The 21,989-nt window shown below is 38.8% G+C and overlaps 1 non-coding gene and 1 pseudogene across 1 annotated transcript; both read left to right on the top strand.

The window, feature by feature from the left end:
• The first annotated feature begins 12,428 nt into the window (after positions 1–12,428).
• On the top strand, positions 12,429–12,912 carry LOC114224586 (ADP-ribosylation factor 1 pseudogene; annotated as a pseudogene).
• A 5,434-nt stretch (positions 12,913–18,346) lies between these two features.
• On the top strand, positions 18,347–18,453 carry LOC114224629 (U6 spliceosomal RNA). The gene has a single exon (XR_003612423.1). It is a non-coding gene; the product is annotated as a U6 spliceosomal RNA (small nuclear RNA).
• Positions 18,454–21,989: the final 3,536 nt, after the last annotated feature.

Below are 21,989 nucleotides of genomic sequence, written 5' to 3'. Positions count from 1 at the left end.
ACTAATATCACAGTGTATGTTAACTAACTGGAATTTAAATAAAAACTTTTAAAAAAGGTAAAATTATGTAGCTATTAGTATTTACTGTATAACTATTTAGAATTGATTTTGCCTATGTGGAGAACTTCAAAAAGGGCCCTAGCACAAGGCTAAATAAATAAATGAATATAGTAATAGTGGAAAAGAAAAAAGCAAAATACAACATAAAATAGACAGAAACAAAAAATTATTTGTTCTACCAATTATAAGTAAAAGATTATCCAATTGGATCAAAAAATAAAATTCTACCCTTGCTAAATACAAAGAAAGCAAATCAAAATCACATAATTTAAAAATAAGGGAAGGTGTATATGTGTGTGTGTGTATCAAACAAATATAAACAAAAGAAAAAGCAAACAAAATAATGTCATTAATATCAGTGAAGTGTAAGAGAAAGAATTTAATGAGATTTTAAAGAGATTTTTATATTGAAAATGGATAAACTCCACAATGAAGAGCTTACTTGACCTGAAACATCATGCACAAATAACATAGCATCAAAGTTCATGACCAAACTCTCACAAATAATATGTGGAGAGATGGAAATATAATTGCCATAGAGACTTTTACTCATGTGTTCATGATGAATCAAGTAGGCAAAAAACAAAAATGCAGAGTAATTTTGAATAGTTAATAAGATTAAATTTATAGATATAAGCAACAATGTACTGTGTAATTAGAGAATAGACTCTCTATCAAGCACCCACATTGACCATATTAAGGTATAAATAAAACTCTGACAAAGTCCCCAAAGTAGAAAATGTGTGGGTCAGATTATCCAAGCACAGAGCTATAAAACTAGAAGGCTGTAATAAAAATGAAAACAGACCAAAAATATTCATAGGGAAATTACAAGCAACAACAAGCACAAAAATTCTTTGCTATGTAGTTTTTTTTATTATGTTATGTTAATCACCATACATTACATCATTAGTTTTTGATGTAGTGTTCCATGATTCGTTGTTTGCGTATAACACCCAGTGCTCCATTCAGTATGTGCCCTCTTTAATACCCATCACCAGGCTAACCCATCCTCCCCTCCCCTCTAGAACCCTCAGTTTGTTTCTCAGAGTCCACAGTCTCTCACTGTTTGTCTCCCCCTCCGATTTCCCCCCCTTCATTTTTCCCTTCCTACTACTGGGTATTTACCCCCAAAGATACAAATGTAGTGATCTGAAGGGGTACACGCACCCTGATGTTTATAGCAGCAATGTCCACAATAGCCAAACTATGGAAAGAGCCAAGATGTCCATCGACAGATGAATGGATAAAAAAGATGCGCCATATATATATAGTGGAATATTATGCAGCCATCAAAAGGAATGAAATCTTGCCATTTGCAATGACGTGGATGGAACTGGAGGGTATTATGCTGAGCGAAATAAGTCAATCAGAGAAAGACATGTATCATATGACCTCACTGATATGAAGAATTCTTAATCTCAGGAAACAAACTGAGGGTTGCTGGAGTGCTGGGGGGTGGGAGGGATGGGGTGGCTGGGTTATAGACATTGGGGAGGGTATGTGCTTTGGTGAGTGCTGTGAATTGTGTAAGACTGTTGAATCACAGACCTGTGTACCTCTGAAACAAATAATACATTATATGTTAAAAAAAAAAGGAAGAAGATGCTATGTAGTTTTTATGTCCTATAGGAAACTAAAATTAAAATTGCAGAACATCTGGAAAATGGTGATAATGAAAAGAACATGCATTGCAGGATTTGACCAAAACCATGTCAGAGAAAGGTATATCTTCATATAAAGTTACACCATTAAGTGTGAAAGAATAAAAATAAATAAAACAGAATAAATTCAATCACTAAAAATATACAAAGTTAACCAAAGCAGAAATAAATGATTAATAATGGGAAATCAGATATTAATTTCTTTTTAGAGAGAGAGCGAGCAAGCAGGAGGTGAGGAGAGGGAGAGAGAGAGAATCTTAAGCAGGTTCCACACCCAGTGCAGAGCCTGACACGGGGCTCCATCTCATGACCTGAGCCGAAATCAAGAGTCAGATGCTTAACTGACTGAGCCACCCAGGCGCCCCAGATATTAATGATTTTGAACATCAAAAAATGGTAGAGCAATTAAATACTTCCAAGAGTTTGTTGTGTGAAAAAAATCAAGATATAGAAAGCACTAGCTATTATAATCAGTAAAGAATTGAGAAATCACAAATAAAGAAAATTATAAATTACATAGAGAAAGTAATTTTACATATGAATAATGTTTTAAGTGTAACAGAATAATCTGCAAAAATTTTATGCAAATAAACATAAAATTTTGGGTCAAGTGACTTTATAGAACAATTACCAAAATTGATTCTTGATAATAATACTTAAGCAATCTACTAACCAATATCCATGGAAGAAACTGAAAATATTTCATAAAGAGCAAACCTTCTCCATAATTTCTTACCCATATAATTTCACAGATGAATTTTGTAAAACAGAGAAGACACAGATAATTCCATGGCTGTTTAATCAGGTACAAAATATAGAAAAAGAACTCAAGCTTCCAGTTTTTAATAAAGTCAGCATTCACAGACAGCAAAATTTGACAAACATAACAATGAAAACAAGAGAACAATCTCACTGTTTATTATTGATACCCAAAGCTTAAAGTATTCGGTACACCTTCCTATAGCATATTAAGAAACTATCAATCACTTTGTATCTGTTTCCTCACTTAAACAATGGGGAAATTAAACAACCTCATAGGAATTTTGTGAGGGTCAAATGAGGCAATCCATGTAAAGGGCTTGGAGAATAGCCCCTGGTTCATAGTAAATGAATGGATAGATGGATGAAGATGGAGATTACGTTTAGATTTATATTTAAGATTTATAATTAAGGTTTATGTATGTGAACACACATGCATACACATCATACCATGTTGCATGTCTCCTATGTTCCTATGTTTCAATCTCAAAGAGGTATTACTATCAAAAGAACATATATCTGCAGTCAAAAATGTGATTTAATAAAAGTGAGTGTTTTATTTGTATGTCTTAAACACTAAACTAAGGACAGAGTCCCCGGAGATACTTCTTCAAAGCTCTTTCTGTCCTTCTCTTATCTATTTCCCTCACATTTTAAAGCTATTTCCATGACTATGTCCTCAGAAAACCCTGAGACATGAGGGGCATCTGGGTGGCTCAGTAGGTTAAGCATCCAATTCTTGATTTCAGCTCAGGTTATGATCTCAGAGTTATGATGTCAGCGTTGTGAGATTGAGCCCTGCATCAGGCTCCACACTCAATGGGGAGTCTGCTTGAGATTCTTTCCCTCTCCTCCTCCCTCTGCCTCTCCTCCTGCTCATGCAGGTGCATGTGCTCTCATTCACTCTAAGATAAATAAATCTTAATAAAAAGAAAACCCTGAGACATGAACAAAGCTCATCAGTCCTGAAGTTTTCCCTCCTTACCACCACACCTCAATACTTCAGTGCTAGCTCTCCCTCTCCCTCAGTATGTAGCACTGATATGTATTTATTTGTTTATGTATTCACTGTCTTACTTGTTATAATGCAAGACCCATAAGCCAAGGACTTCATCTTGTTTCATGTTGCAACTTTGTTCCTAGAGGATATTTTCCCTGGGTATGGGATGGAGTTAGTTCTTAAGCTTATAAAATCAATGGCTTCCAATGAACAGGAATTCCATAAGCCAATTGGTAGAGAAACTGTCTTCTTGGTGCCAGCTCCAGCAGATCTAAACAGGATAGCTGCCCCCTTCCCCAACGAACCTTTGGATCACTTTAGCTTAAGGAGTATTTCTAACATGAAAAATACATTCTTTGGGGAGAAATTAGCTGATTTTGGCAAGTGTGACACCATTTCCCCAGAACGCTTGAAGGTGAGAAAAATTCATGTATTCCCCAGTCTATCCTCAACCCAGTATCCTACAGGGTACTCCAGTACTACTTTCTCACCTGACAGAATCTAACCCACTTTCTCAAAGCCAAATTTGCTGGGTTAGTAAATCTCCTCCTGGGATGTATGTGCTTCATTGAAATCCATTGGAGCCACTCATCAGAGGACTTAATTGCCTGTCCCTGTGAGGCTGTCAGCCATAAGAACCGTGTCACTGATTTTAAAGGCAAAAAGTGAGTGTCTGAAGTTGTTCTACTCTTAATGGATGGGGTGGATATGTCATCACTGACATTACCAAAAGTCATGCCTGTATAGGGAGCATAAAGTGTCCTTCTTGTAAATATAGAACTTCATTAGGGCATCCACTCACTGCTCTCTCACTTTTCCTTTCCAAAAGTGTTCTGCTATTTGTCATAATCAGGCCTATAGGTCTGACTTTGGCAAGCCTAAGCTTTCTGCAGGGTAGATTAAGCTTCAGAAGCAAAAAGTCAATCGAAACAACATCTTAGTTAAAAGACACCTGCAAGAGCACCTACTCCTCACACTCTGCAGATAAAAATGAATGAGAGCAATGCGTTTTCCCCAACATGCCACCACATTTGCAGGCTAATCTGAAGTAAATGCATGTAGACAATAAACAAAGATGAAGGTGGAACGGGATTCAACTGAGTGTCGCCAAAGAAGCCTCCTTTATGAAGGAAGCGACACATGTAAAACATCAGAACTTCTGACTTGAAATCTAAAATATAATCATTTCTGGAATTGGCAGAGTAAGGAATTCCAAATATTTATTCTTCCAGGAAAGCAAGGAAAATACTAGCAAAAATTGCAAAATCCACTCTTTCAAAGTACAGAAATTGACAAAAGGCTTGCAACAATTCAAGGAGTGTTTATTGAAGAAAAATGGCTGAATCGTAGCAGAAAGCATGAGCTTTATGAGACTTTAGTTGTCATATTCCCATCCCTCTCTCCCAAGCTCCACAACAGACTTGAACACTAACAGCTTCACAACCACAACAATTCTTAAAATCAGTCACTGTAGGGTGCAGAATGTGTTTGGAACTCCCCATATCACCCAATCCCCAAATAATTGTTACCATTCGACCTGTTTGGCAGTTCCCTGGAATAGCCGCATTTACCATACTTGTCTTTATTTGATATGATTCAGAGTTCTCTCAGGTGAAAAAGTCCTATCCCCAGGGTGTTTGTCAAAAACAACCAGCAGCAATTGTTTAATACTGCAGCTATATTAAGTAGTGATATCTGTTGGGACAAAGAAGAGATTGGGCAAAAGTTAAAAGAAATACTTGAAAAATGAGATATCCATAGAGGGCTTTGAAAAACTACACATTTTTTTTTTGAGGATCTACAAGTCAGTGCACATGTGTAGGGTTGTATGAGTGGCCAGAGAATATATGAACACACTCAAAGCTTTCACCTCAGACTGATCTTAGCTTTCACTTCCTACTTGTATAGAACCCTGACAGAACTGTCAACTGTTGCCTAAGAGTTTGAAGGCATGCCTAACCAAATATGTAGAAACCTTGAAAAAATCAGGGATAAATATTGGTTCAATCATTTAATTAAACCTTATTCAATCAATATCTTTCTACTTCATTTGCTTGGATTATCAGAAAACCAAACTGTGAAGTCAACGGAAAGACAGGAATTCAGTATAGCAGATAATGCACTCGATGAAAGACGCTGAGACCAGGAATTAGACTGAGATCTGTGTGTATGGGTCATATTTTGACATGTGAAATTTCACTTTTAAAGTCACCAAAGGTAGCTTATATTGCTACTGGATGTAGTTCTTTTCAGTCACCTGGATGGGTCAATAGAGAACAGGGATGTAGATAAACCCCTTTATTTACACAATGACCAACACCAAGGGAACTCTAAATGCCCTTTCACCGGCCTCAGATTCTTTTAGAGTTCCATTTGCCACAGGAATCACTAGGGAAGCCAAGGTACTACCACCAAAATGAAAGCAGTAAGCTAGTCTTATGCTTGGTGCAATTTGCTGCAACGCCAATGTTTTTGTTATTGTCATTGAATCTCCATTCTATACAAATTTACCTAACCCTATCCTAGCAGTTTTTAAGCATATAGGTAAAGAGGGGGATTATAGGACTTCACCAACAAGCAAAACCCACGAACTTGTTCAGTTTAATGGATCTTTATACCTCCCCAGAGAACAGTGAAAGGTACATGATTAAGGGCCTGGTGTTTTAAGTTTTCCAGAACAAAGGGAATTTCCCCCAGTATTTAATAAAAAACTCTAAATAAAACTACTAGAAACTTTTAGAAAACAGATACCCACTATAAAAGTTAAAAAGAAAAAAAATGAATAGCACCTATATGCATTTCATTAAATTAATACACCCTCAACAGTCTCATGTCTCTCTCTCTCTCTCTCTCTGTCTCTCTCTCACACACACACACACGCACACACACTTAACTAACCTTTAAAAACTAGATAAGATTAGTAGAAAGTTATTTTGTATGCCAGGACCCTTACCCTTCATATAGAAAATTCTTCCCCAAATCCCATGCACCTCCATTTCAACCAGGAGGTTCTAAGGAAGCCCTCTGTTTTCATATCCCTTTCTCTTCAGTCATGGTTAACTGGTTTTGTGCAGCTAATCAAAGTGGGGCAGATATTAATACCCTGACTCACAACTACATGTCATTGATCCAGGGTTAGGAACATGACTGAAGTCTAGCCAAACAGAATCCTAAGTTGAATTCTTTTCCAAAATGCAACAGGGGGAAAAGAGATCCAGTCTCCTTCTGAGTATGATGCAGAACTGCTGGTGGATGTATTTCCTACAGTGTGGAGAAAATCAGGTTGAGTGAATAAAACCAACACAGAAAGAGAAGTAGAGATGAGAGATGGAGGGAAAACCTAGGTGATTTTGGAGTCCATTCCTCCAGCTGTCTTGGAGGCCATTTGAACCTTTGCCATGTCCATGGTTACATGAGCCTTAGAATAAATCCTCCTGCTTGCTTTAAGCTGGTTAGAATTAAGTTTCTGTCAGTAGTGACCAAAAATGTCCTGACTAATATGGAAAGAAATTTAACCATAGCCAAACTGGATAGAGAGGAAGGGAAGCATTAGGTAAAGAAGACTTCAGATAAAAGGTAATATGTTATCTGGATTTTGAAGTGAAGTAGACCAGCGCCCATCAGAGAATAAGGGAAAATAATATCATAGGCAGAATGACATCAATAGCCAAGATAGATGGGTGAGGACCAGACTTGCTAAGCTTTATGGGACATACATTCAGAGAAGTCCAGAATAAAATTCAAGTATATCTCAGGGGAGAAAACTAGCCTGCAGATAGGACTCTAACAGTTAAAACATCTAGTAGTTATTTGAAGCCGAGAGAGAAGACATCACCCGAGGAGAGAGTGCTATATGAAAAAGAGGCTTCCGACAGAACACTGAGGAGAACTGCATTTAATAGAGGAGGAGATCCAAGGGAGCTGGCACAGGCGCTAAGAAGAAAAAAGCAAAAATGGTAAGAAAACCAAAAGAGAATAGTACCTCAGAAGCCGGGGCGGGGGGGAAGCACTAAATATACTACAGGATAGAGAATTAACATAAGAAACAAATTATGTGGGCAGGAAGATGTTAGAAGACTATTATCCTGGTCTAGGCAAGAGAAAATAAGGATGATGGTATGTACATAGTAGGCAGGAGATATTAGGTAAACATTTAGGTGTTTATGCTTTCAAGACTTAGTAATTATTTGGATGTAAAAGGTCAGAAAGAGGGCACCTGGGTGGCTCAGTCAGTTAAGAGCCTGACTCTTGGTTTCAACTGAGGTCATGATCTCAGGGTCATGAGATCAAGTCCCCCATCAGGCTCTGAGCTCAGCACAGTCTGTTTGAGATTCTCTTCCTCTCCCTCTGTCCCTCCCTTGGTTCGTGTGAGCACACGCTCTCTCTCTTTCTCTTTCTCTCTCTCAAATAAATAAATAAAATCTTTAAAAAAAAGGGTCAGAGAGAGGAAGTTGGAGGATGTTGCACAGATTGCTGGCTAGGACTACTGTGTATATAATTAGTGCCATTCACTGAGCCAAGAAATATAGGCTGAGGAGCTGTTTGGTAGGAACAATGATAAGTTCACTTTTGGATACATTGATTTTTATTTATGTATTTTTATTTTTTTATTTTTATTTATTTTTTAAAAGATTTTATTTATTTATTGGACAGAGAGAGACACAGCTTGAGAGGGAACACAAGCAGGGGGAGTGGGAGAGGGAGAAGCAGGCTTCCCGCAGAGCAGGGAACCCGATGTGGGGCTCGATCCCAGGACCCTGGGATCACGACCTGAGCCAAAGGCAGACACTAAACAGCTGAGCCACCCAGGCGCCCCTATTTATGTAATTTTTAAAGATTTATTTATTTATCTCACAGAGAGAACACAGGGTGGGGGAGGGGCAGAGGGAGAAGGAGAGAGAGAATCTCAAGCAGACTCCACACTGAGCATGGAGCCCGTTGAGTGGCTCAAACTCACGACCCTGACATCAAGACCTCAGCAGAAACCAAGAGTTGGATGCTTAACCAACTGTGCCACCCAGGCGCCTCTGGATATGTTGGTTTTTAAAGTGCGTATTCTATATTCAAGTATATATGTCAAGTAGAGAGTTGAATATACAGTTTTGGAGCTCAAAGATCTGTGCTAGAGATCCAATGTTATGAGTCACCTGCTTATATTTGAACTCAAGGAGTATATGATTTTGCCTATGGCAAAAGTGAGACATGAAGGGGAATAAAGAGATCCCTGAGGAACTCCAACATTTAAGGGCCAGCTAAATGATAATGAGTCCTCAGAGGAGAATTTTGAAAGAGCAACTACCAAAGGTTTCTTAGGATCCAAAGGAGTGCTCACGAGTAGTCAATTCTGTCATATGTATTAGAGCTATCTGGTGAAAAGAAGACGGAAACTATTACTTGGAGAAATATGGCAGTCATATGGTAACTATGAAGTAAGACATTTTTGAGGAAACACTGATGGTGGAGAAATAGGAAAAGACTGAAGTGGTTTAAAAAGTAAACAGATCATAAGGTAATGGAGATACAAATATAGGCAACTCTTGAGAAGTTTATCTCTAAAAGGAAGGAGAAATAAAGAACTAGCTGAAGGAGAAAACTTTTAGTGCTATTGTAAAAGCATATATCTATTTTTTAATATAACTTCTCATTGATACTGGTGTGACAACAGATCATGAAGTGTCTTAAATGCTATCCTAAGGAGTTTGGAATTTTTTCCTGTAGACAATGTGGGACCATTGGGAATGATAAAAACAGATTTAGATTTTAGTGAGAATAAGAGGGTTTTTAAGGATAAGATTAACAAAAAGAAACAAACTAGGTGACTATTACAACAATCCAGTTGAGAGATAATAAATGTCTAAAATAAGGCCGTTGTGGCAGTACCTGAGTGGCTCAGTGGGTTAAGCGTCTGACTCTTGGTTTCAGCTCAGATCATGATCTCATGGGTCCTCAGATCCAGCCCTGCATCAGGCTCCATGCTCAGCAGGGAGTCTGCTTGAGATTCTCTCCCTTTGCCCCTCCCCCCACTTGGGCGCACACGCACACTCTCTCAAATAAATGAATAGATCTTTAAAAAAAATAAAATAAGCCACTCGTAGTGTATTTAGGGATATCAGTGAAATGTAATTAACAGGATATGGAGGTAAAACTAATGAAAATACTAAGGATAACCCATAAATATTACTCCTGAGTCAATGAGTCAATGGTGGTGTCACATACAGAACTGGGAACACAGGAGGGACGAGTTTATGAGTAAGGTAATGTAGGATTTGAATATACTGTGCTTGTGAAATACCCAAGTGAAAATGTGTACTAGATGTATGGGAGATGGAAGATGGAAAGAGATGATTAGGTAAAAGAATAACTGCACTTAAGGTGTTTCATTGTATAGAAGCCTGGTGTAAAGTCAATTTCAAAATCCAGGAACATTTTTTGTTTGAAGCTATATTTATGTTTTCATCTTCCTAGATTGAGTATATATAATCATAAAATATACAGTTTCATTAGTTGAAAAGGTTTGCCCTCTTTAGGAAACTGTGTATCAAGAGTTCTACACAAGAGTCATATAATTCAGTAAAATCCCAGAGGGTACTTCAGGGGAAAAATAACTACCAAAGAAACCAACACATTTAGACTGACAACTCTAAATGATGTATTTTTGTTTTCACTGAAAAATAAACAATTCTTTGGCTTGGTTTATTATTAATATCATCTCTTTCATATATGCTTGAAAATTACCCACCAAGACATAAATTCATCTTAAATATGCAGTACCCTATGTTTATGTTGATGGGTTTAGGTTGGCTGATTTTATGGAGCACTGCAATGTGCAAGCCTTTCAAATCAACTTCAGCTCATTTTATTTGAAAGAGTGAGTTTGTTAACACTTTAAATGAAATTTTGGGAAAATTACTGTATCACATTTGTTTCCTAACTGCCATCCCCCAAATCAAGGGACCCTAACTGGGAAACTTTATTGTTTGTATGCACTCTACCAAATTTTGACATGTGGCATAGACACAGTGTAATGCATACTTGTTTCCTCAATGATACGGTAGGTGTGAAACTCATTTCTGCTTACAAATAAAATATTTTTTTAAGTTTCTTAGTTACTTTAAAGATATTTTTTCTTAAATGTATTGTGTTATAGAAAGATTCTGCTGTGGTTGTGATTCATTAACTCTAGGCAATAATATATATGGCATGAGAAGTACAGTAATATTTAATAGGGAAGATTGAGACTGACTGGAAATGCAAGTCTATGGATGCCAAAGTCTCCATGTGTGACCCTGAACCAAGCTATTGAACCTCTCCAAGCCACAGACTCGCCACACAATGCAAACATTAAGGTATTTGGAAACACTAGATAACTAACTGCATTCATAAATTCTTACCTTATGTCCCTGATCTGGGTTAAGTTCTGTTTCCCCATCCTCCTGGAGTAGTCTGAGGAACTTGATTACTGGCCTTACTACATTATTTTTAAAGGTTCTGTGCAGTCCACCTAGGTGGCTTAGTCAATTAAGCGTCTGCTTTCAGCTTGGGTCGTGATCCTAGGGTCCTGGGATTGAGCTCCACGTTGGGCTCCCTGCTTGGTGGGGAGCCTGCTTCTCCCTCCCTCCTGTTCATGCTCTCTCTCTCTCAAATAAATAAAATCTTAAAAAAAAAAAAGGGTCTGTGCACAGGCCTGTACCATGAGAATTTATGTCTTATTCATCTGTTCATCATCCACACAAAGCAAAGGGCATAAAACCACAGTAGGTGCTCAGTAAAGCTTTATTACATTGAATATTTTCCCATTTTCAACCTATTGACCTAATTTGTATAGGATTAACCACTGGTCTTTACAGGTCTACTAGCAGAGAAGATGTATCATTATCTATCCATTTTATTTTTTATTACTTTTTTATTTTAAAGATTTATTTATTTTAGAGAGAGAGCATGCACAAGCCGGGGGAGAGGTAGAGGAGGAGGGGCGGAGAGAGACTCTCAAACCAACTCCATGCTGAGCTCAGAGCCTGACGTGGGGCTCAGTCTCACAACCCTGATATCACAACCTGAGCTGAAAGCAACAGTAGGAGGCTTAACTAACTGAGCCACCCAGGCACTCATTATATATCCATTTTAAACATCAACTCCTCTAGAAGGTCAGAAGAGTTCTCATGTCAATCAGATTTTGTTGGTGAATTGCAATAGAAAGACCCTGTTATAACTGTTATTAATTCTGGCTGATTATATAGCTTAAAACCATATCATGCATAATAGATTTGGTTTCTGATATAAAATCTATGAAGGATGTAAGTGATGGGAAGGGAGAGTCAAGGCCCTCCAGTCTCAAGACAATCAGAAATGTACTCAAACCCAATCTTAGCATAGACAAACTAGCAATTAAAGGATGATTTTGAATAAAAATAAGTATAAATTTCTTTATTGAAGTTGAAGAAAAAGTGGGAAAACTTCAAAAATAAATGCATGCTCCAGAGCAGTTTTGCAGGAGTGAAAACAGACCACTGATATAGCATGCTGAAATGGGGGGGGGGAGATCAATTATTCATATTAATTTCAAGTCAATAATGTAGCAAGAATATATTGTGGCTATGGCAAAGTCAATGGTACTCTGTGGGCAATGCAAAGCTATAACAGATTCAGTACCTTCCCTCAAAATCTGGTCACCTAGGGAAATAAAGACACAAATGCAGGTCATTAGGATACCAAACAGACTGTAACGGATGCTAGAGCAGGGGTTCAAAGTACTACAGAAACACAGACAATAAGAGAAATTCATTTGACCAAGGACTGAGGGAAGGACTGACAAAGAAAGTAACATTTAAACTGCACAGTCCCTTGCAGGGCAGATAGTATTTTGACAAGAAGACACGAGGGGGGTGGGAGCGAAACAAACGCCTGGCTCAGAGCAGTGGCCTCACCGCGACCTCCAAGGGTTTCTCTGGCTGGTGTTGCTCCCCCCTCCCCCATCTACAGCATGGGAAATACCTTCTAGAACCCCTTTTTGGCAAAAAAGAAATGCACATTCTCATGGTGGGTCCAGATGCTGTGGGGAAGACCACCATCCTGTACAAACTGAAGCTGGGTGAAACCGTGACCACCGTTCCCACCAGAGGCTTCACCGTGGGAACCGTGGAGGACAAGACCATCAGCTTCACCGTGTGGGACATGGGCAGCCAGGACAAGATCCAGCCTCTGTGGCGCCACTGCTTCCAGAACACACAAGGTCTCATCTTCGTGGTCGGTGGCAACGACAGAGAGCAGGACCTCCCCAACGTCATGAATGCGGCTGAGATCGCGGACAAGCTGGGGCCGCGGTCCCTGCGCCACAGGAACCGGTATGTTCAGGCCACCTGTGCCACCCGCGGGCCCGGGCTTTAGGAGGGACTGGACTGGCTGTCCAATCAGCTCTGGAACCAGAAGTGAGCCACCGCCCCCGCCCCACTGCCCCCCTTCCACCCTGCTTTACTCTCCTGCGGTGTGAGCGCCAGAAGCTGTCTCCACGGTCGGTCACAGCATGTTTCGCCAGGCTGTCATTGTGCAGACGCTGCCTTGCAGCCGGGTTTTTATTTAATGTAAACAGTTTTTGTTCCCAGTGAGGCTGTTTCTGGTACTCCTATGCGGTATTACTCAGCTTTTTTTATTGTAAAGAGAGAATCAACCCATGTTCAATACTGAGAAGGGATGTTAGACACACGGGGCCTCCTGGACTCGCTGTGTTGGACCAGGCTGGCACACCTCCTCGGGCATTAGATCTGTGTTGAGATCCATTTTGTTAGTTGGTTTTTAACCCAAACTCAGTGCATTGTAAAAATAGTTACAAATACAAGATAAGGAGAACAAGTGAACCCACAGAAGGGAGAAACGTGCCTAGTGTCAGTTCTGCAGCAGTGGCCAGAGTCTAGTCCACCAGTTGTCCGTTTACCTTCGGGAATGTGAGACGGGGCACAACCAGCCATGGTCCATTCTGCATGGTCATGATAGGGTCCCTGTGACTTGCTCTGTCTCGGGTCATCCCACATCCCCTAGCATTTGTGCTTGTACTTGTGCTTACACAGCTGCCCAGGAGACAGGCTGGGGGCTGCGGCCACTGCTCACGGACACTTTGGAGGGACCCTGGCCTTCCCTTGGGTCCGTGTGGGCGCTCTGGCTTGCTCCAGGCTGCTTGGGGTCTGACCAACAGGAATGAAGGTGGGCAGGCCAGGCACCCTAGAGCCTCAGCCCACCCCCCCACCCCACCCCCAACACGTTTGCAGGTGCTTTCACTCCCTCAGCCTGCAAGGGTCAGACTTGCCCTAGAATCGATGATCTCTCCTGTTTTCCTTTGCATTTTGCTAAACACTGAAGAAGCTGGAGATGTTAAACTTTGTCTTGGGGAAATCCTCAGAACTGGTTTATTTGGTTCCATAGAACCTTTTACTGCTTCCAATACACGATTAGTAATCAACTGCTTTGGATACTTGTTTTCAGTTTTCATTTCAACAAACAAGCACTGTAATTATAGCTACTAGAATAAAATCTCTTAACTATTAAAAAAAAAAGGGAAGGAGCGTCTGGGTGGCTCAGTTGGTTAAGCGTCTGCCTTCGGCTCAGGTCATGATCCCAGGGAGCCCTGCGTTGGACTCCATGCTCAGTGGGAAGCCTGCTTCTCGCTCTCCCTCTATAGCTCCCCCTGCTTGTGCTCTCTCTCTCTAATAAATAAAATCTTAAAAAAAAAAAAGAGAGGACATGAGGAGGGATGGTAGAAGCAATGATTCAAAAGCAGAATCTTGACAGCATCTCTTACCTCTTTCTTCTAGTAATGGTATCCACCATATCTTCTGGAATTGATATTTTACTTCGTGTTCCTTTCATTCGGTTAGAACTGAACCGACTCCAACAGCGTGGAGTGCAAGACCCATGCCTAGCCAACTGATTCACGGAACACCATTAGCCACAGTGCTGAGTTAATGAGTGAACACGTGACCTCAGCTGGTCCAATTAGAGTGAATCCTTGGATCTGTACTGAATTTCCTGGGAAGAGCATACTCTGTTTACTACTATACTTGAATTTGGGCAGATTCAGCAGGTCACTGGAAAAAGCCCAATAAGGAAGACAACACAGGTGAGGGCAGAGCTAAGAGTGGAGATACATCAAGCCAGGATAACAAACAATGTTTTGGCTCCTAGTTCAAGTCTCACTTAGGACTTTTTTACATAAGCTCACAAATTCTCCATTTTTAAGGCCTGTTTGTGTTAGGTTTTCTGTCACTTGCACCCAAGGGGCCTTGTCTAATATTCACGGAACGAGAGAATAAATAAGAAATGTCTAGGAAATTAGGGTATAACTTGCATCAGATACTTGCCATGTCTGTCTTTTTTACCGGCTGCTCAGCACCAAAGCACACAGGCTGCTTTCTTGAAGAATCAAAAACTGCCCATGGGCTAGTAATGAAGGTATGAAAGGATTGGGCCCAAGGCCTCAGAAGCTCATTGGTCTTCAGGTGCAGCTCCTTATTTTTCCCATTTTTGTGGCAACCGGTTAACAAGCAGTCTTCTCCTGGATCCCAACTACCTCACTAATTTATTTTGAAAAGTAGCAGAGCTGGTGCCACAACCATCTAGAATTTCTGCAGGATGTGATTTGCAAGAACAGCTTTGAATATAATTCTCTATCTTAGAAAACTACCACTTTATAGGCATATATACAGAAGAATACTACCTCGCTAAAAATAGGTTGCCCTCAGTTATGTTCAAAAAAATATAAAAGATCTTAAAGAGAAAGGTGAGGTTGATGGAGATTATGAAAACTTCTTTTTAGCAGAGGATGGTTAGAGCCTTTAAAATGTTAATAACAATAAACCTCGCTGATTTTATAACATTCCATTTATTACTTCCTAAAACATTCACTGAATGTCTACTGTGCTAGATGTTTTGCCGATATAGATGAATCTGTTGTTCTAGCCCTCAAGGAACTCGGGAGTTCTAGGAGGATAGATAAGACCATCTTTCCTTCCTTTATTCACTCAGCCAAAATGCCTGCCACATGCCAGACACTGTGAAGCATTATGGATTGAACAAGAAACGATATTAAAGGCAGAAATTGGGCCTGAATTGCGAAGGCTATGCAACAACAAAATACCAGGCAAAGAACTGAGTGAAGCGACAGACTTATTGGTATGTGGTAGTCGAGATGTAGGCAAAGCAGACGACGTCAGTTCTAGAAGAGGCAGGCTCCCACACTGCTTGGGCTTGTTGCTTTCTAATGGAAAATGACTCTGACAAGGAGCTTTCTTTTCAAGTTAGTTTGAAATAATTATAAATTCAGAGGAAGGTGCAAAGATAGTACATACAGGTCCTCTGTATCCTTCACCCAGTCTCCCTCAATAGCTACATCTACATTGTATAGTATCAAAACCAGGGAATTGATATTGATATGATGTGTGAGTATAGCTCTATGTCATTGGATCTCATTATGTAGATCAGTGAAAGCACCACCTTAGTTGAGATACAGAACTATTTCACCATGACCGAGATCTCCCTCGTGCTACCCCTTTTCTTTTAAGAACAATGCCCTTCAAATCCAGTTGTGAATTCATTTGTCAACAAAAGTGTTAGAAATCTAGAAGTGTCCAGATGAGCTTACTCCCCCTGATTTCTGACTATGAGGGAAGGTAGTAAAGCACGTGCTGCTAGGGTGTAGTTACAAAGGCAACTTACCAACAGGTCCAAGAGAAAGGACTTCAGTGGAGTCTCTTTTGTGTTGGCAGTGCTATTGCAACATGTGAGGTTTCAATCACCATTCAATATAGTTTAAGATTATTGGTAAGATGTGTTAATATTGAGTTTATTTTTTAAAAATACAAGTGCAGTAATTACCTCTGTATCCACCATTAATTAGTGTCTAGAGAGGTTACTTAATCCTCAGAGTTGCTACCAGCTAAGAAAACATCTAGTGAGCACACCAGTGAACAGTTGACAAAAGTAAGTAGAGCTCTACTAAAAAGTCTGGGAAGAGCAAATTTGACAATTCAACCTATCCAAAGCGATAACATCTTTCATATGGTGAAGCGCCACTTTTGGGAACAGTATCAACAACAGATCAATGTATGTTTGTTTTTTTACCCAATACTCTCCATGGTCAGTGATCTGAGTCACACTATGTGCATTATACATACAGCTTCTTCACAGGGTTTTTAGTAACTGAGAATAAAATTCTGGCCACTTTTCAAGGCAAAATGGTTTAATCTTCAGGATACAGTTCTCCTGTGGAAAACCATTGTCTTAGACATCTGCTGAGTAACTAATAGAATCATTTGTGTATGTGGAAAGTTAGGCTTATATAGAGGACATCTTTCTGTGCCAGAAAAAGCACATGCTAAACATAAAAGAAATCATTATGAGCTGAATTAATAGATGTATAGAGAAAGAAGTTGAGAATCTGCCATCGGTAAGATCTGGCAACAGGTGCAGGATATTCAAACCCTAATTTCTCATGAATGAGGAATGAACATCTGCTCAGAATAGCAATGGAAGGGAATATTCAGATTTCTACTAAATACACTTGCAACAACAGGAGCCATGGGACCATAACGAAGACATTTTTTCTGTATCCATTTATGTGCTAGTTAATACTCCACTAACTCTGAATTGAGCAGTATTCTACAGCAAAAGTTCCAGTTCAGGTTGTGCATTCTGATCACCACTGGAGCTTACTTAAAATGCTACCTGTTTCACACCCCAGGAATACTGAAATCAGAAAATTCAGGAGTGATGTTCTAGAATATGTATTGTTGCAAAGCTCCACCACGGATTCCAAGGTACAGCCAAATTTGGAAACCACTGCTCTAAATGCTGTTCGGTAGAATAGGTCCAGAACTAAATTTACCATTGCCCTCCTTGATTTTCAGTCTACTGGCCATCCAATCCATTCTACCTTCTCTATATATGTATTTCTTCAATCCATTTCCTTTTCTCAGGCCTTACTTACTGCTACTGCCTTAGTTCTGGGCATATGAACTTGGACCATAGCAGTAGTTAGTTTTAGTCTTGCCTCCGGAGGGCAGTGACACATTATTTCGCCAACATCCATCCCTGGATGGGCTTCACAAAAGCCTTACTTGGAGGACACTAGGCAACATAGTTCTGCTCCTGATAATAGACATTATTGCAGAGATCCTGGAGGGGACAGGAAGCAGATGTGATGAGACAGCTGGGAGAGAACATAGTGCATTGTGGGAGAAGAGGAAGGAGTAAAGCAAGAATATGTCAAATTGGATATTTGATTTTATGTCTAATTTTCTCAAGAAATATTTACTTCCTTGCAATGTGTGGAGATGTTAGGGTTATACTTAAATCTGACTTGTCATGTCCCTACTGAAAATGTTTCACTAACCCTACACCCCACTGACCTTGTTATAAATTCTAGATCTTTGTATGATACTTTATGCACTGTATGATTTGCCCGACTGCCTCCCTTCCTTCATCTTCACCTGTTTTTATGCTTTTTGCTTCAGTAATATTGAGCTTCTCAAAGTTTCATCAATAGACCATATTGTTCTATACTCTCTGTCTTGGCACATATTATTTCTTCTGCTTAAACAATTCCTATTCGTCCTTCACATTTTCCATTTGGAGGCCATCTCCTCTGAGAGACTACCTCAAAACACCCTCACACTAGACATATTTAAGCATTTACTCTTTTGTTTCTTCTGTATTTTATAGACACTTCTGCTCTGCCCTTAATCATTAAACTAATTATTTATGTGCCTGTATCCCTACTACATGATCAGTTCCTTGAACCTGTGTTTTGTTTTTTCTGTTTTATTTTTCCATATCCTTAAATATTTTTGAAACATTAATTAAAATTTCATTGTGGCTAGTGCTCTCTTTGGCAGCGCATATACTCAAATTGGAATGATACAGAGAAGATTAGCATGGCCCCTGCGCAAGGATGACACACAAATTCGTGAAGCATTCCATATTTTTGTGTGTAAGTGATGAATCACTAAATTCTGCTCCAGAAACTTATACTGCATTGTATGTTAACTAAAATTTAAATTTAAGAAAATTTCACTGATGCCAAATATTTCATATTTTATGACTATCCCTCAGTTTCTGGAATTTTAGGATTATTCCTATTTTCTCTTTTATGCATAATGCCACAAAATACATCTTTATATATAAATATTTGACTGTTTCAGTATATATTTCTTTTGGGAATATTTAAAGAATTTCATTTAATGCATCAATAAATATGGGATTTTCTTTTCTTTTTTTAAAGATTTTATTTATTTATTTGAGAGAGAGCACAAGCAGGAGAGGGGCAGCGGGAGAGGGAGAAGCAGGCTCCCTGTTGAGTAGGGAGCCTGACGTGGGGCTCCATCCCAGGACCCCTGAGATCATGACCTGAGCCGAAGGCAGATGCTTAACCAACTGAGCCACCCAGGTGCCCCAATAAACATGGACTATAAGACCCTTTGATTCAGACTGTCAAAGAGCTCTAAAGAAAAACTGTAAATTTTGAATTCTCAGCAGTGTGTTAGGTCTCCTTACATTCAGTGATATTTACAGACCATCTTCTCTGTTCAATTGACACATTAATCCTTGGTAAAGTTATGTAGTGCCATACCTCTAAATACAGTTTATTTATAAAGGTATTTATTATATATACATATATATATAACTCATAAATTTAAATTTATAAATTTACTCCTAAATCTGTATTTCTGTCAGACCTTAACTTTTCTATAGAACTCCTGACTCATATATTCAACTGCCTATTTGACACCTCCACAGAATTCATCAAAAAGTAACTGAAATTTAATTAAAAGTCAAAAAGAACAAACTTTTCCTTTGCCATTTATTACATATATTTAAAATTATACTTCATATTACATTTTAAAATTCTAGACAGCTATAACAAGATACCTAGGAATAAACCTAACCAAAGAGGTGTGAGACCTATACTCTCAAAACTATTAACACTGATGAAAAAAATTAAAGATGACACAAAGAAATGGAAAGACATTCCATGCTCATGGATTGGAAGAATAATATTGTTAACATGTCTATCCTACCTAAAGCAATCTATACATTTAATGTAATCACTATCAAAATACCAACAGCATTTGTCACAGAACTAAAACAAACAATCCTAAAATGTGTATGGAAACACAAAAGACCACAAATAGCCAAAACAATCTTGAAAAAGAAAAGCAAAGCTGGAGTCATCACAATTCTGGACTTCAAGTTATATTACAAAGCTGATTTTTTGATTAAAGAAATCAAAAGAGTATGGTACTGGCACAAAAACAGACTCACAGATCAATGGAACAGAATAGAAAAGCCAGAAATAAAACACACAATTATATGGCCAATTAATCAACAAAGCAAGAAAGAATACCCAATGGGAAAAGTCTCTTCAAGAAATGGTGTTGGGAAAACTGGACAGCTACATGCCAAAGAATGAAACTGGACCACTTTCTTACACCTTACAAAAAAATAAATTCAAAAAGGATTAAAGACCGAAATGTGAGATCTAAAACCATAAAAATCCTAGAAGAGAAGACAGGTAGTAACTTCTTTGACATTAGCCGTAGCAACTTTTCTCTAGATATAACTCCTGAGGCAAGGGAAACAAAAGCAAAAATAAACTACTGGGGCCTCACTAAGATAAAAATCTTCTGCACAGCAAAGGAAACAATCAACAAAACTAAAGGGCAACCTACTGAATGGGAGAAGATATTTGCAAATGACATATCTGATAAAGGATTAGTATCCAAAACATGTAAAGAACTTACAAAACTCAACACCCAAAAAACCAAATAACCCAATTAAAAATTGGGCAGAAGACATGAACAGACATTTCTACAAAGAAGGGAAATGCAAATCAAAACTACAATGGGTATCACCTCACACCTGTCAGAATGGCTAAAACCAACAACACAAGGAACAGGTGTTGGCAAGGATGTGGAGAAAGAAGAACACCTGGGGTACCTGGCTGGCTTAGTCGGTAGAGCATGCGCCTCTTGATCTCACGGTCCTGGGTTCAAGCCCTACATTGGGCATGGAGCCTACTTAAAAAATTTTTTTAAAAAAATAAAGAAAAGAGAAAGGAACACTTGTGCACTGTTAGTGGGAATGCAAACTGGTATAGCCACTCTGGAAAACAGTATGGAAGTTCCTCAAAAAGTTAAAAATAGAACCATCTAGCAACTGCATTAGTGGGTATTTACCCAAAGAATAAGAAAACACTAATTTGTAAAGATATATGCACCCCTATGTTTATTGCAGCATTATTTACAATAGCCAAGGCATGGAAGTAGCCCAAGTGTTCAATGATCAATGAATGGATAAAGAAGATCTGGTACACACACACACACACACACACACACACACACACACACACACACACACACAGAGAGAGGAATATTATTCAGCCATAAAAAAGAATGAGATCTTGCCATTTACAACAACATGGCTGGAGCTAGAGAGTATTATGCTAAATGAAATAAGTCAATCAGAGAAAGGAAAATACCATATGATGTCATTCATATGTGGAATTTAAGAAACAAAACAAGCAAAGGCAAAAGATGAGAGAGACAGAGAGAGTCAAAGCAAGAAACAGACTTTTAATTATAGAGAACAATCTGATGGTCACCAGAGGGGAGAGGGGGTGGGGAGATGGGTTAAATAGGTGGTGGGGATTAAGGAGGGCACTTGTGATGGGCACCGGGTGCTGTATCGAAGTATTGAATCACTATATTGTACACCTTAAACTGATATTACACTGTATGTGAACTGGAATTAAAAAAAAAACTTTAAAAAATATAAATAAAAAATAAAAGATAAAATTCCAGAGAGCTGATCAAGAGTCATTAATATATCCTTTTATTTATTTATTTATTTTTAAAGATTTTATTTTTAAGTAATCTCTACAACCCAACATGGGGCTCGAACTTAAAACCCTGAGATCAAGAGTCACATGTTTCACTGACCGAGCCAGCCAGGCGCCTCTGTCCTTTTAGTTTTAAATGATTTGATTTTCTACATTAAATTATTTGATCTACCCGATTTTGTTATGAAGTACAAGAATTATCTATATATATGTTTTCAAATAGTTCATTTAATTAATTATTGAATAGGCCTTAATTCTTTATGATTTTAATAATTTCTCATAAACTTAATTTATGCACACATGTGTACCTGTGTGTATGTGTGTATGTGTGTGTGTGTGTGTGTGTGTGTGTGTAGCAATAGTGGGGGTGCTGGTAGTTACAGTAGCAGTTGTTGTAGTGGTAATGGCGATGTACATAGACTCTGGAGTTGGTAAACTGGATTGGATTACTAGGCCAACCATTTAATAGTCATGTGACTGTGGACATGATCCCTAAATTCTTTGTGTCTTAATCCCTTGCATATAAAATGGGAATAATAGTCCTGGATTGTAATGTTATATGTGGATTAAAAGGGAGATAACGTGTGTAGCAGAAGCTACAAACTTTCCAACAAAATCCACCCTC

This window comes from Eumetopias jubatus, unplaced genomic scaffold, assembly GCF_037043125.1.
Source record: "Eumetopias jubatus isolate StellerSeaLion01/CBP00866 unplaced genomic scaffold, mEumJub1_p1.0 scaffold_11, whole genome shotgun sequence".
Taxonomy (NCBI): domain Eukaryota; kingdom Metazoa; phylum Chordata; class Mammalia; order Carnivora; family Otariidae; genus Eumetopias; species Eumetopias jubatus.
The sequence above is the reverse complement of the archived record's forward strand: the minus strand, read 5'-3'. Positions and strand labels throughout refer to the sequence as shown.